The sequence below is a fragment of the Cetorhinus maximus genome, unplaced genomic scaffold (assembly GCF_964194155.1).
Source record: "Cetorhinus maximus unplaced genomic scaffold, sCetMax3.hap1.1 HAP1_SCAFFOLD_458, whole genome shotgun sequence".
Classification (NCBI taxonomy): Eukaryota; Metazoa; Chordata; class Chondrichthyes; order Lamniformes; family Cetorhinidae; genus Cetorhinus; species Cetorhinus maximus.
The window spans coordinates 56,585-70,479 of record NW_027596402.1 but is presented as its reverse complement, the minus strand read 5'-3'; the positions used below and the strand labels follow the sequence as shown (position 1 = coordinate 70,479).

General features: G+C 50.8%; 1 pseudogene; it reads left to right on the top strand.

The window, feature by feature from the left end:
• The first annotated feature begins 3,888 nt into the window (after positions 1-3,888).
• Positions 3,889-4,040, top strand: LOC144673744 (U1 spliceosomal RNA; annotated as a pseudogene).
• The last annotated feature ends 9,855 nt before the right edge of the window (positions 4,041-13,895 follow it).

Here is a 13,895-nt window from a genome sequence, read left to right as displayed (position 1 = left end):
GCATCAATATGCAGGGGAGCACATCCACCCATCCCCCACCAGTTGTTGTGTTTGCCATTGCAATAGCATTTTTTAACGTGCGGTTCATACATTCTTCCATTCCTGAGCTTTGTGGACGGTCAGGTACGTGAAATTTCTGTTTTACTCCGAGCAGCTCACACGTCCTTTTCATAATACTGTCCGTAAAATGCGCTCCTTGATCCGAATCTATCTGTAAAGGGATTCCCCATCTTGGTACTACTTCAAAAGCGAGGATCTTTGTGGCCGTGGTGGCGCTGCAGTCCCTGGTGGGGAAAGCTCTAGTGAACCTCCAGTGCACCTACACCCCCATAGTTACAATATGCCTCAAACTTCCAATTGCCATATTCATGGGCACTCTCGCCCTTTTCTTGTTTTACTCCAGTCACTGTATTCCAATTAACTGGGGCTTGCCCTAAGACTTGTGCCATTTCTGCTCTAAAGGCTCGGAAATCAGCTTGCTGCTGTCCCTGGTCTGCAGCGATATCATTACACCAGGTTCCGTCCTGATACGCTTGCTGCAGCCGTCCCCAAAACGCCTCAGGTAGTTTTATCCGGACTAACCCGCGAACGTCCCTGTTATGGAGATCGTGGCATTGCCGTATTTCCCTCAATTTTTGCCAAAACGACTCATTTCCATGTCTAGGTTTTAGTTGGGGTAATTTGTTTCCAATAGCTTCATGGTTGCGCTAGGTGACAGGGACACATACGTGGTTCTCAGTTGCGCCGGGAAGCCCCCGTTATAGCTCTCTGTCCGTGTATTGGCGCCTGGGCCAGCTGCCCATTTTGTGCCGGTACGGCCGCTTGAGCGCAGCGTAGATACACCTGGTCGCGGCCAGACGGGTCCATTCGTTCCAGGATAGACTTCCTCTTTGTGTCCCGTGCATTCACAGTCAGATCCACCGAGGTCAAGCCGTTGTTCTTCTCTGACCACTGCCTCCTACTGGCGGACTGCCACTTGGAGAAGGACCTGAGGGTGGGCAGGGGGGCATGGAAGCTATTCGTGCAACTGCTGACCCCAGAGAACATTGAGGAGCTCAAGAGGTCTTACAAAGGCTGGAGAACCGTGAAACCCCTCTTTGAGTCCCTGACACAGTTGTGGGAAGCGATCAAGGGAAACATCAAGACGTTTTTCATCCTCAAAGGCACCCAGAAAGCTAGAAAGGAACAGAGTGAAAGGTCCCGACTCCAGAAAAACCTGCAGAATCTGCTCCTGCTGCAGTCGATGGGGGTCGATGTCAAGGAGGAACTCCAAGAGGTGAAGGGCCAGCAAGCCTTGCTCTTTGCCTCGGAGGCCTCCAAGATCATCTTCCGTTCCAGAGTCCGCTCCGTGGAGCAGGATGAGACGTGCTCGCATTTCTTCTTCCAAAAGATACACAGAGAGAGCTCTGTGATCAGCAGCCTGAAGGAAGAAGACGGCTCACTAAAGTCATCGCAGTCCGACATTTTGAGGATCAGCAAATCCTTTTATGCCCGATTGTATGACGTGAAGCCCACAGACAGCACGGCCTCCCAGTCCTTCCTGTCCTCCATCACGGAGGTCTTAGACGACAGTACATGGGAGAGCCTGGACAAACCGCTAACTCCTGACGAACAGACTAAGGCCCTTGAGTCCTTCGAGAAGAGTAAAACTCCCGGAAGCGACGGCTTGCCAGCGGAGTTGTATTCGGCTCTGTGGGACTGGATGGGCCCGGACCTGCTAGAAGTGTACGAGAGTATGCTCCTGGCCGGCAGCATGTCAGAATCCATGAGGAAAGGCATCATCACCCTCATCTACAAGCACAAGGGGGGAAGGGAGGAAATTAGAAATTGGCGACCCATTTCGCTGTTGAATGTGGACTATAAGATTCTGTCCAAGGTCATCGCCAACCGGGTCAAATCCGCTCTGGAATTGGTGATCCACCATGACCAGACCTGCACTGTGCCGGGCAGGAAGATCTCGGACAGCCTCGCGCTGCTCAGGGATACGATTGCCTATGTACAGGACAGGTGTGTGGATACCTGCCTCATCAGCTTGGATCAGGAGAAGGCCTTTGACAGAATATCGCACACCTACATGGTGGATGTGCTCTCCAAATTGGGGTTTGGGGAGGGAATTCGAAATTGGATCCAACTGCTCTACACTAACATCAGTAGCGCAGTCTCGATCAATGGGTGGGAAACAGATAGCTTTCCGATTAAATCTGGAGTCAGGCAGGGCTGTCTTCTCTCGCCTGTTCTTTTCGTGTGTTGCATAGAACCCTTTGCCGAGTCCATCAGGAAGGATCCGGGCATAAGAGGAGTGACGATCCCAGGCAGTGGAGGCACTCAGTTCAAAGCCTCCCTGCACATGGATGATGTCGCCGTCTTCTGCTCGGATCCGCTGTCGGTGCGCAGACTGATCCACATCCGCGACCAGTTCGAACTGGCCTCGGGAGCCAAGGTAAATCGTGGGAAGAGCGAGGCCATGTTCTTTGGGAAGTGGGCTGACCGATCCTTTGTCCCCTTCACTGTCAGGGCTGACGGCCTGAAGGTGCTGGGGATATGGTTCGGAGGGACCGGGGCATGCGTTAGAAACTGGAAGGAGCGAGTGTCTATGGTGAAAAGGAAACTGGGCATGTGGGAGCGACGCTCCCTCTCCATTGCGGGTAAGAACCTGGTCATCAGGTGTGAGGCACTCTCGCTGTTGCTGTACGTGGCGCAGGTCTGGCCCATTCCACACTCCTGCGTGGTGGTGATCACACGAGCCATCTTCCGCTTTATCTGGAGGTCAAAAATGGATCGTGTCCGCAGAGACGCGATGTACAAGCCTCTAGATAAAGGGGGAAAAACCGTGCCCAACATCGCCCTCATACTGATGGCCACCTTTGTGTGTGGCTGCGTCAAGCGGTGCATAGACTCTCAGTACGCAAACACCAAGTGTCACTACGTGCTGAGGTTCTACCTGTCCCCGGTGTTGCGAAGGATGGGTCTGGCCACGCTGCCGCTGAACGCTCCAAGTAGTTGGACCGTGCCCTACCACCTGTCCCTCGTGGAAAAATTTATGCAGAAAAACACCTTTGACCACAAGTCCATCAGGCAGTGGTCAGCACGTAACGTCCTAGAGGCCCTGAGGGAAAAGGAGAGGGTGGACCCTGTGGGATGGTTCCCCGAGCAGACTGTCAAAGTCATTTGGCAGAATGCCTCATCGCCAGAACTTTCCAACAAGCACCAAGACGTAGCTTGGCTGGTGGTGAGAAAGGCCCTCCCCGTCAGATCCTTCCTACACGTCAGGAGTCTCACCCCCTCTGCACGTTGCCCTCGAGGTGGCTGTGGTGGGGAAGAGACCGTTGTTCACCTCCTTGTGGATTGTGCCTTTGCAAAGAAAGTCTGGAGAGAGATGCAGTGGTTGCTGTTGAGGTTCATCCCGAGCAGTTCTGTGACACGGGACTCTGTGCTCTACGGGCTGTTCCCAGGGACACACACCGAGACAAACATCGACTGCAGCTGGAGGATCATCAACTCGGTGAAAGAGGCGCTTTGGTCTGCCCGAAACTTGTTGGTCTTCCAGCACAAAGAGTTGTCCCCGACCGATTGTTGCGGACTGGCACAATCCAAAGTCCAGGACTACGTGTTGTGGGATGCACTAAATCTTGGAGCAGCTGCCGCAAAGGCGCAATGGGGAAGGGTCGCTGTCTAAGACCTTTCTACCACAGCGCACCGAGGGACTGGGAACTGTTTAAATCCCCTCGGGCTGTACAGCTCAAAATGAAAGGCTGTAAATGATTGTAATATTGTTTGTACTGATGCACCTGGTGATACATTTTGTAAAAGTTTAACCTGGATTGTACCCTTGTAATGTTGTTATTGAAATGGTTTGGAATGTGATTGATGATATTTTATGAATAAAGTATATTTTTGCAAAAAAAAGAAAAAAAAGGTTCTCCCAGGACGAGGCTAGCCCATTGCACTTCGGGTGTGCTAACGCCTGCGATGTCCCCAAATGCGGGATACTCGACTGCAAAATTTGTGGTAGTGGGGGACTGCGTTCGCGCTCTCCCCTGATTCACAATTCAAAAAATAGATTTCATCATATCTTTCATTTTCTCTTCTATTTCCTGTCAGCAACCTTTTCTGAAAAAAGAAATATATAACCCCCAATGTGTGCTCTTCAAAATCTATACTGGACTGGTTATTTAGTTTTTTCTTTCCTCCTCGCAAATATTATCCAACCCCCATTCTTTTCCTCCCTGTCATTATCAGCCGGCAATTATTCCATCTCTGCATCATTTTCGCCAGACCGTTTGTTTTGTGGCCGCCAAATTACTCGCGCCATTTTTAACCCCGCGTTTGCCCACTCAAAAATCTCTCTCAAACAACCCCCATCTAACACCCAACCCACCATCACAACAGTCCCCACACTCCCAGCACCGCCCCACCCCCTATCTCTCTGGACGTCTGTATAAATACAAACTCATATCAGTCAGCTATTAACTCATATGCATTCACCATTTTAAACATGTGGCAGCGACCCCTCACTATTTCAAACATGAACAAGCACCCTGTCCCCATGTTCATTCAAATTATCCCCCTCCGAAACGAACAGCAGCCTCCCACCTCCTCTGTATAATCTCCCCCTTAATCAGCCCCCTGTGTGACTCCTACCTTCTGAAACTCCTGCCTCCTCTCCCCATGTGTAAAGTCTTTCCCTGCCCCTTCTGCAGCTCACTTCCCCTGCTGTGGGTCCATCAATTCACCTGTGATTATTCCTTGAAGGCTTAAATAGCGCAAAGCGAAGAAATAAACAGAAAGAAAACTGGAGAAAGGCAGATAGAAACCTAAACCCTCAGTAAAATGACCACCGGGAATCCCGTTTAACCGTCAGAATGATCGCGCAGCCCAAATTACACGCATTATCCCTGAATTATAACAAGATTTTAGGCAGCTTCACTTTAGGACTTTTCATTTCCTCTTGTGGGGCTCCTGTTCCTCACACACTGGAGGCTAACATGTAAGTTTTAGATTGCAAGGCTGGGCTACTTTAACCCCAAGATTTTCTTTTTGAAACTCCAGGCCCACAGTCCAACAGGAACTGGTTAACCGGAGCCACCGAAAACCAGGGTCCCGGAGAGGAATTGAAATCTCGGGGTAAGAAACGGACACAAACTCACGTGGGCCCATGGAGCACGGCCTTGGAGAAGGTCTCAGGAAACTCCTGAAGAAGAAGAGTCCTTGTCCCAGTCTGGATCTTCAGATTGCAGGTTTCAAAATAAAAATTCTTTGAGGGGTGGGGGAGAAAATTAATTCCATTAAAACAGAGAGCAAAGAACATTTTCAAACAAAATAACGCAAGAGCCAATGAATCACTCTCAGTTACAACTCAGCAACATCCAAATACAAACAAGTCAAAGAGTTATAAAGCAGATTGAGACAGAGGGAACACACACGCACATTAAGCCAGAGTGGGGACTAGCTCCGCACTCTGGAGGCGGTTTTCGGATTGGGTTCCTAGCCAGGTATATCCTGAATGAGCAGTTTGCAGACTCCACCCCTGGCATGTTGGGATGTCTCTCAATCTGCTCCCCAGGAGGCCTGTCCATTGATATGTTAATCCCAGGGCAGGACAACTTTCTGATTCTTCCTGTCCTTTGATGTGTTCACCCCAGGAAAACAATGTTTCAGCCATTTTCTGGTTAATGTTAAAACTTTAACTCATCTTGTCGGGAATGTCACTGCAGTTCGAAATATCAAACACTAAACCCCCAACACAAGACTGTGCAAAGCATGTGGATTGTTACTGAGATTCCGTCTGTGATTTTTAGTGATGTCAGTGTGGATTGTGTAATCTGTGTGTGTGTGAGTGTTGCTGGTCCCATAATGTAACGCAAATGTCTCCTTGCAGCCTCTCAGTACGCCACTCATGGTCCCCTGGTACTTTTTGGATTGTCTGGAGAAGACATTGAAAGAATTAGAGTTAAACAATGCTAACACTAGCTGCACTGCGACGAGTATATGAGAGCTTATTCTTATCCAGGGGTGTATGTCCACATTCAGCCCCCATTCCCACACTTGCTCCCACCGTCGGATCTCTCAAGTGCTCTTCCGTATCATTGATTAGCCTTTTAAACACCGCCTGTAACACGTAATGCTGATTCCTCACCTTTCGTAAGTCACCTTTAAACTTTGTCAGACTTTCGGGAAGGTGGGGAATTGGGGCCTGCTTAGGTTCCTCATAGTGTTCCAGGGCATGGTGGAGTGTGTCGGAGGCGTTGACTGAGACCTGACCCCTTTGTTGGACGTACATTATTCACGCTGTGTCTGATAGTAACTGGGAGCCGGGGTTCCCTTGTATCCTGAGCGGGTGTGATGGTTTTCTCTGTGGGTAATTTCTAATATACAACCCTCCGTTCGGTTGTACCCGCATTTGTCCAGCTCCCCCCCCCGTTCCGAATGGATGGGAGCAAATTGTTAGGCTACCTTTCCATCTGCAGCCGCTCAGTGATACCCTGTGTATGCCCTCATTCTTGCGTATGGCATGCATATCTATGGGGTAGTACCGGAGGGAGTCATTGTCTCGGATTAACCCAATGTTCTCCACTCGGTACTGAGGGTGTGGGCCCGTGTCTGCTGTGACTGAGGGGATTGCCCATACCTAACACGTTCATTTGGTTTGAGGTGCACTTCTGAATCACCGCATACACCCTGGTCACTCCTTTCAATGTACATGCGTCGATGATGCCTGGGTTCTTGGCCATCTCCCACAACCGGGCACTGTTGATCCAGCCCGGTAGCTCCCCACTTTGGATCTGGCCCAGATTTTGTCTTAATTGCCCGATCAGCCACTGGCCGTAAGCTGGCTTTTTTAGGTGCTGCCCTCTTGTCGTTCCTCCCTTTCTATTAATTGGCTGGTGGCTTTAGCATGGGTCTCTTTAACGTGTACGCTTTCCAATACAGATGCCACACTCTTGCCCCCTAGGGCCGCTGCCGTTTCACCACCCCTCGCTACTCTTATGAGCAAGCTGCCTCATGATCCCTTTAAGATTCGTGACCTCGGAGTTGATTCCTTGAATGTCGAGAGAGTTTACCAGGGAAGTCCCTGTGTTCACCCCTGTCAGTACATTGTTAACTAACTCTCTCTTCTGGCGGTGGAAAGCAGGATGTCCCCTGAATCTAGTGGCACCCGTGGCGTCGGCCGGCTGATTAATCACAGCCTTACTCAGTAATTTGTACAGTTTTCGTAGGGGCGCTTGGTTACTGCAATACTCAGGCAGTTGCATACCTGCCAGGTTCACAATTACCTGTACAATTTCATGTTTAACATTATCATACAAGAGTTCATCGTCCGTATACAGTACCAGTCCATTCTGTGGCCCAGGGGTCATGTCTGGGCAAGATAGTCTCTGTGGTGTCGTCGTGTCCTGTGATAGCAGGGTGGTGTCGGTCCGGGGGTCCGCCGTTGCAGTCAACTCTCCGTGTTTGGCCCTCAAGATCCAATGCCAGGTATCTGTCATTCCCAAGTCTTCCTCCCCGGGACAGTGACCCCAGTTGTTGTTCTCCTGGGGTGTGAAGGTAAATTGCGAAAAATCTCTCACACACTGTATCTCTCACACACTGTAGCTTTCTCCTTTACGTCCCTCCTTGTGCACAGCCCACGGTGACCCTCCCCGTAGTTGAGGATTCCCCCTTTTGTCTTTCAGATGGCCAGTCCTCCAGATCGGGAATGAATCCTAAACCACTTGGCTAACACAGTACGGACTGCTCGTTGCCCGTTTTCCTCCCACTGCCTGGTAATTTAGTCTTTCTTACTTACATCATACCTTTTCAGTTGTGACCAGTGTTTCCACCTAGCTTTTCCCTTCATATCGGCGCAGGCACGTGAATAATTCCGTACGGTCCAGTCCATTTTGGGGCAAAACCTGGTTGGCTAGGGGTGATTTGAACAAACACCATGTCTCCGACCTCAGCCGGTGGTGACGGGGGTCCCCCTTTTGTCCTCTCTTCTAAATCCCTGATAGTCTGTTGGTCCTTCACTTCCTGTTGTAATTCCTTTAGCTGTCCATCCAATTGCTTAATATCATTTTTAATTTTATCTCTGATGGGTCCCATATCCTCACTTCCGGTGGCTCTGCCCTCTGGCAAGCGCATCGCCCTCCCGGTCAGCAACTCATAAAGGGGTTTATCTTAAATCCAGCATTTTTCAGTGTCCTTATGACTATCAGGAGAGCTCCGATGTGGCCCCTTTCCGATTCTGACGCTATTAGGATATCATCTGCATATTATAAGATTGTACTGTTGTTAGACTCTACGTCGCACGGACTCAGCTTCTCACTCGTGACCCGATGGAGGATGTTGGGGCTGTTGTGGAATCCCTGTGGGAGCCTCGCCCATGTACACCGTCTCCCTCCCACTGTGAAAGCGAATTTATCTTGGGATTCCTGGTCCAGTGGTATCGACCAAAATCCATTGGCTACATCTAACGCTGTAAATATTTTATGTTCGGGTTTTTACAATTAAAGCACACCTCGGGTTTAGGAACGGCTGCTGCAGTGGCCACCATTTCAGTGGGGTTTGTAACCTCACTGCCGACACCTTTATCTTAGTTTTCCCTATGTGGTTATCTACCCCGGTGGCCCATCTTCCTCGATCATATGTGTTCTTGTCTACTAGCCCGGTGTCTAGGATTGACTGGTGGGCCCGGGCCCGGTGTCTAGGATGGCCTGGTGGGCCCGGGCCTGGTGTCTAGGATGGCCTGGTGGGCCCGCGCCCGGTGTCTAGGATGGCCTGGTGGGCCCAGTGTCTAGGATGGCCTGGTGGGCCCGGGCCCGGTGTCTAGGATCGCCTGGTGGGCCCGGGCCCGGTGTCTAGGATTGCCTGGTGGGCCCGGGCCCGGTGTCTAGGATTGCCTGGTGGGCCAGGCTAAGGCCATCCTTGTACAATTGCATAAACTGTACATCGTCTCGGTTCAGCGCAGCACCTACACCCCCGTAGTTACAATATGCCTCAAACTTCCGATTGCCATATTCATGGGCACTCTCGCCCTTTTCTTGTTTTATGGGGCTTGCCCTAAGTCTTGTGCCATTTCTGCTCTAAAGGCTCGGAAATCAGCTTGCTGCTGTGCCTGGTCTGCCTGGTTGTCCGGGCACCGGGGGCACAAGCTCTATCTTAATTGGGGCCACGGGTTATGGTGGTGGTGATTCCCAACCCGCTTCCCGTTGTTCCTCATATCCTGCCGCCTGTTCCACCAGCCCGTTCCAATCTATATTATCTGCGTATTGTGCAGCTACTGGTGGCTGTGGTAAAGCTGCCGAAACTGACATGAGATTTTTTGCCTGGACCAGCTCTTCATTTTGGGATTTGTTGGCCAACATTCGATTTACTTTCTTACTTAACTCTATGTGTTGTCTTAACATTAGGATCCAGGCTTCATCATCTTTGTCTTTTTTCTGATTATCCCACCATTTTCTCTGATCAGCGGGTGAGTCAAATGGGTTCCAATTGTTCTTTCTCATTTTGCCTATCGATTTCTTATTTTTGTCAGCTCAATGCTGTGTCAAGGATCCCTCTGGTCCCCACTCGAGTTTGTCACCACTGGCCATCTCTGGGTAAGACGGTCGGGGTATAGTTGTTGTCAGCGGTACGGTTCTTACCCTGGATCCTTTCTGACCGAACTCGTTACTTGCGGCTAATACCGGATGTAATTATAACAATCTATAAGACAAGCAAACTACCCCACCCTTACCACCCCTTGAACTATTGCCTGGAGCCCAGGTTTCTGATACGCGGGGTGCCTGACACTTCCTGGATCGGGACGGAGTCGGATTTAGTATGAATAAAAATGAATTCACACTGTGACTCATCCCATTTCCCCGTCGGTGTCCTGCATCCTTCGGGCCCTGCTCGCAGCACCAATTGAAAGGTCCGAGGAATACTCTGGGACAAAATTTCAACACTCGGAGTCCAGATACAATATTCAAGTGGTTCCTTTACTACACTTTTTTTTTTGCAAAAATAAACTTTATTCATAAAATATCTTCAACCACATTCCAAACCATTTCAAAAACACCATTACAAGGGTACAATCCGGTTCAACTTTTACAAAATGTATCACCAGGTGCATCAGTACAAACAATATTACAATCATTTACAGCCTTTCATTTTGAGCTGTACAGACCGAGGGGATTTAAACAGTTCCCAGCCCCTCGGTGCGCTGTGGTAGAAAGGTCTTAGACAGCGGCCCTTCCCCATTGCGCCTTTGCGGCAACTGCCCCAAGCTTTAGTGCGTCCCTCAGCACGTAGTCCTGGACTTTGGATTGTGCCAGTCCGCAACACTCGGTCGGGGACAACTCTTTGCGCTGGAAGACCAACAAGTTTCGGGCAGACCAAAGCGCGTCTTTCACCGAGTTGATGATCCTCCAGCTGCAGTTGATGTTTGTCTCGGTGTGTGTCCCTGGGAACAGCCCGTAGAGCACAGAGTCCTGTGTCACAGAACTGCTCGGGATGAACCTCGACAGAAACCACTGCATCTCTCTCTAGACCTTCTTTGCAAAGGCACAATCCACAAGGAGGTGAACAACGGTCTCTTCCCCACCACAGCCACCTCGAGGGCAACGTGCAGAGGGGGTGAGACTCCTGACGTGTAGGAAGGATCTGACGGGGAGGGCCTTTCTCACCACCAGCCAAGCTACGTCTTGGTGCTTGTTGGAAAGTTCTGGCGATGAGGCATTCTGCCAAATGACTTTGACAGTCTGCTCGGGGAACCATCCCACAGGATCCACCCTCTCCTTTTCCCTCAGGGCCTCTAAGACGTTACGTGCTGACCACTGCCTGATGGACTTGTGGTCAAAGGTGTTTTTCTGCATAAATTTTTCCACCAGGGACAGGTGGTACGGCACGGTCCAACTACTTGGAGCGTTCAGCGGCAGCGTGGCCAGACCCATCCTTCGCAACACCGGGGACAGGTAGAACCTCAGCACATAGTGACACTTGGTGTTTGTATACTGAGGGACTACACACCGCTTGATGCAGCCACACAAAGGTGGCCATCGGTATGAGGGCGATGTTGGGCACGTTTTTTCCCCCTTTATCTAGAGGCTTGTACATCGCGTCCATGCGGACACGATCCATTTTTGACCTCCAGATAAAGCGGAAGATGGCTCGAGTGATCGCCACCACGCAGGAGAGTGGAATGGGCTAGACCTGCGCCACGTACAGCAACAGCGAGAGTGCCTCACACCTGATGACCAGGTTCTTACCCGCATTGGAGAGGGAGCTTCGCTCCCACATGCCCAGTTTCCTTTTCACCATAGACACTCGCTCCTTCCAGTTTCTAACGCATGCCCTGGTCCCTCCGAACCATATCCCCAGCACCTTCAGGCCGTCAGCCCTGACAGTGAAGGGGACAAAGGATCGGTCAGCCCAGTTCCCAAAGAACATGGCCTCACTCTTGCCACGATTTACCTTGGTACCCGAGGCCAGTTCGAACTGGTCGCAGATGTGGATCAGTCTGCGCACCGACAGCGGATCCGAGCAGAAGACGGCGACGTCGTCCATGTACAGGGAGGCTTTGACCTGAGTGCCTCCACTGCCTGGGATCGTCACTCCTCTTATGCCCGGATCCTTCCTGATGGACTCAGAAAAGGGTACTATGCAACACACGAACAGGACAGGGGAGAGAGGACAGCCCTGCCTGACTCCAGATTTAATCGGAAAGCTATCAGATTCCCACCCATTGACTGAGAGTGCGCTAGTAATGTTAGTGTAGAGCAGTTGGATCCAATTGCAAATTCCCTCCCCAAACCCCATTTTGGAGAGCACATCCACCATGTAGGTGTGCGATAATCTGTCAAAGGCCTTCTCCTGATCCAAGCTGATGAGGCAGGTGTCCACACCCCTGTCCTGCACATAGGCAATCGTATCCCTGAGCAGCGCGAGGCAGTCAGAGATCTTCCTGCCCGGCACAGTGCAGGTCTGGTCAGGGTGGATCACCAATTCCAGAGCGGATTTGACCCGATTGGCGATGACCTTGGACAGAATCTTATAGTCCACATTCAACAGTGAAATGGGTCGCCAATTTCTAATTTCCTCCCCTTCCCCCCTTGTGCTTGTAGATGAGGGTGATGATGCCTTTCCTCATGGATTCTGACATACTACCGGCCAGGAGCATACTATCGTACACTCCTAGCAGGTCTGGGCCGATCAAGTCCCACAGAGCCGAATACTACTCCGCCGGCTAGCCGTCGCTTCCGGGAGTTTTACTCTTCTCGAAGGACTCAAGGGCCTTAGTCAGTTCATCAGGAATTAGCGGTTTGTCCAGGCTCTCCCGTGTACTGTCGTCTAAGACCTCCGTGATAGAGGACAGGAAGGACTGGGAGGCCGTGCTGTCCGTGGGCTTCACGTCATACAATCCGGAATAAAAGGATTTGCTGATCCTCAAAATGTCGGAGGGCGATGACTTTACTGAGCCGTCTTCTTCCTTCGGGCTGCTGATCACAGAGTGTACCTTTTGGAAGAAGAAACGTGAGCACGTCTCATCCTGCTCCATGTAACGGACTCTGGACCGGAAGATGATCTTGGAGGCCTCCGAGGCAAAGGGCGAGGCTTGCTGGCTCTTCACCTCTTGGAGTTCCTCCTTGACATCGACCCCCATCGACTGCAGCCGGAGCAGATCCTGCATGTTTTTCTGGAGTCGGGACATTTCCCTCTGTTCCTTTCTAGCTTTCTGGGTGCCTTTGAGGATGAAAAACCTCTTGATGTTTCCCTTGATCGCTTCCCACCAGTGTATCAGGGACTCAAAGAGGGGTTTCACGGTTCTCCAACCTTTGTAATCCCTCTTGAGCTCCTCAATGTTCTCTGGGGTCAGCAGTTGCAGGTTCAGCTTCCATGCCCCTCGGCCAAGCCTCTGGTCTTCTTGAACCACTGCAGTCCATGTAGTGTAGGTACACCCACAGTGTTTTTAGAGTGGGAGTTTCAGGATTTTGACCCAGCGACAGCGAAGGAAAGGTGATATGTTTCCAAATCAGGATGGTGCGTGATTTGGAGGGGGACTTCCAGGCGCTGGTGTTCCCATGTATCTGCTGCCCTTGTCCTTCTAGATGGTAGTGGTCATGGGTTTGGAAGGTGCTGTCTAAGGAGCCTTGGTGAGTTCCCGCAGTGTATCTTGTAAATGATACACACTGCTGTTACTGAGCGTTGGTGGTGGAGGGAGCGAATGTTTGTGGATGGGGTGCCAATCAGCGCGCTGCTCTGTCCTGGATGGTGTTGAGCTTTTTGAGTGTTGTGGCAGCTGCACTCATCCAGGCAAGTGGGGAGTATTCCATCACATTCCTGACTTGTGCCTTGTAGGTGGTGGACAGGCTTCGGGGAGTCAGGTGGTGAGTTACTCTCCACAGGATTCCTAGCCTGTGGTCAGCTCTTGTAGCCACAGTATTTATACAGCTAGTCCAGTTCAGTTTCTGGTCAATGGCACCCTCAGGATGTTAATAGTGGGGGATTCAGTGATGGCAATGCCATTGAATGTCAAGGGGCGATGGTTGGATTCTCTCTTGTTGGAGATGGTCATTGCCTGACACTTGTCTGGCACCAATGTTACTTGCCACTTGTCAGCCCAAGCCTGGATATTGTCCAGGTCTTGCTGCATTTGGACATGGACTGCTTCAGTATCTTCAACCATCAGCAAACATCCCCACTTCTGACCTTATGATGGAAGGAAGGTCATTGATGAAGCAGCTGAAGATGGTTGTGCCGAGGACACGACGCTGAGGAACTCCTGCACTGATGTCCTGAACCAAGATGACTGACCTCCAACAACCACAACCATTTTCCTTTGTGCTAGGTACGCCTCCAACCAGTGGAAGGTTTTCTCCCGATTCCCATTAACTCCAGTTTTGCTAGGGCTCCTTGATGCCACACTCAGTCAAAAA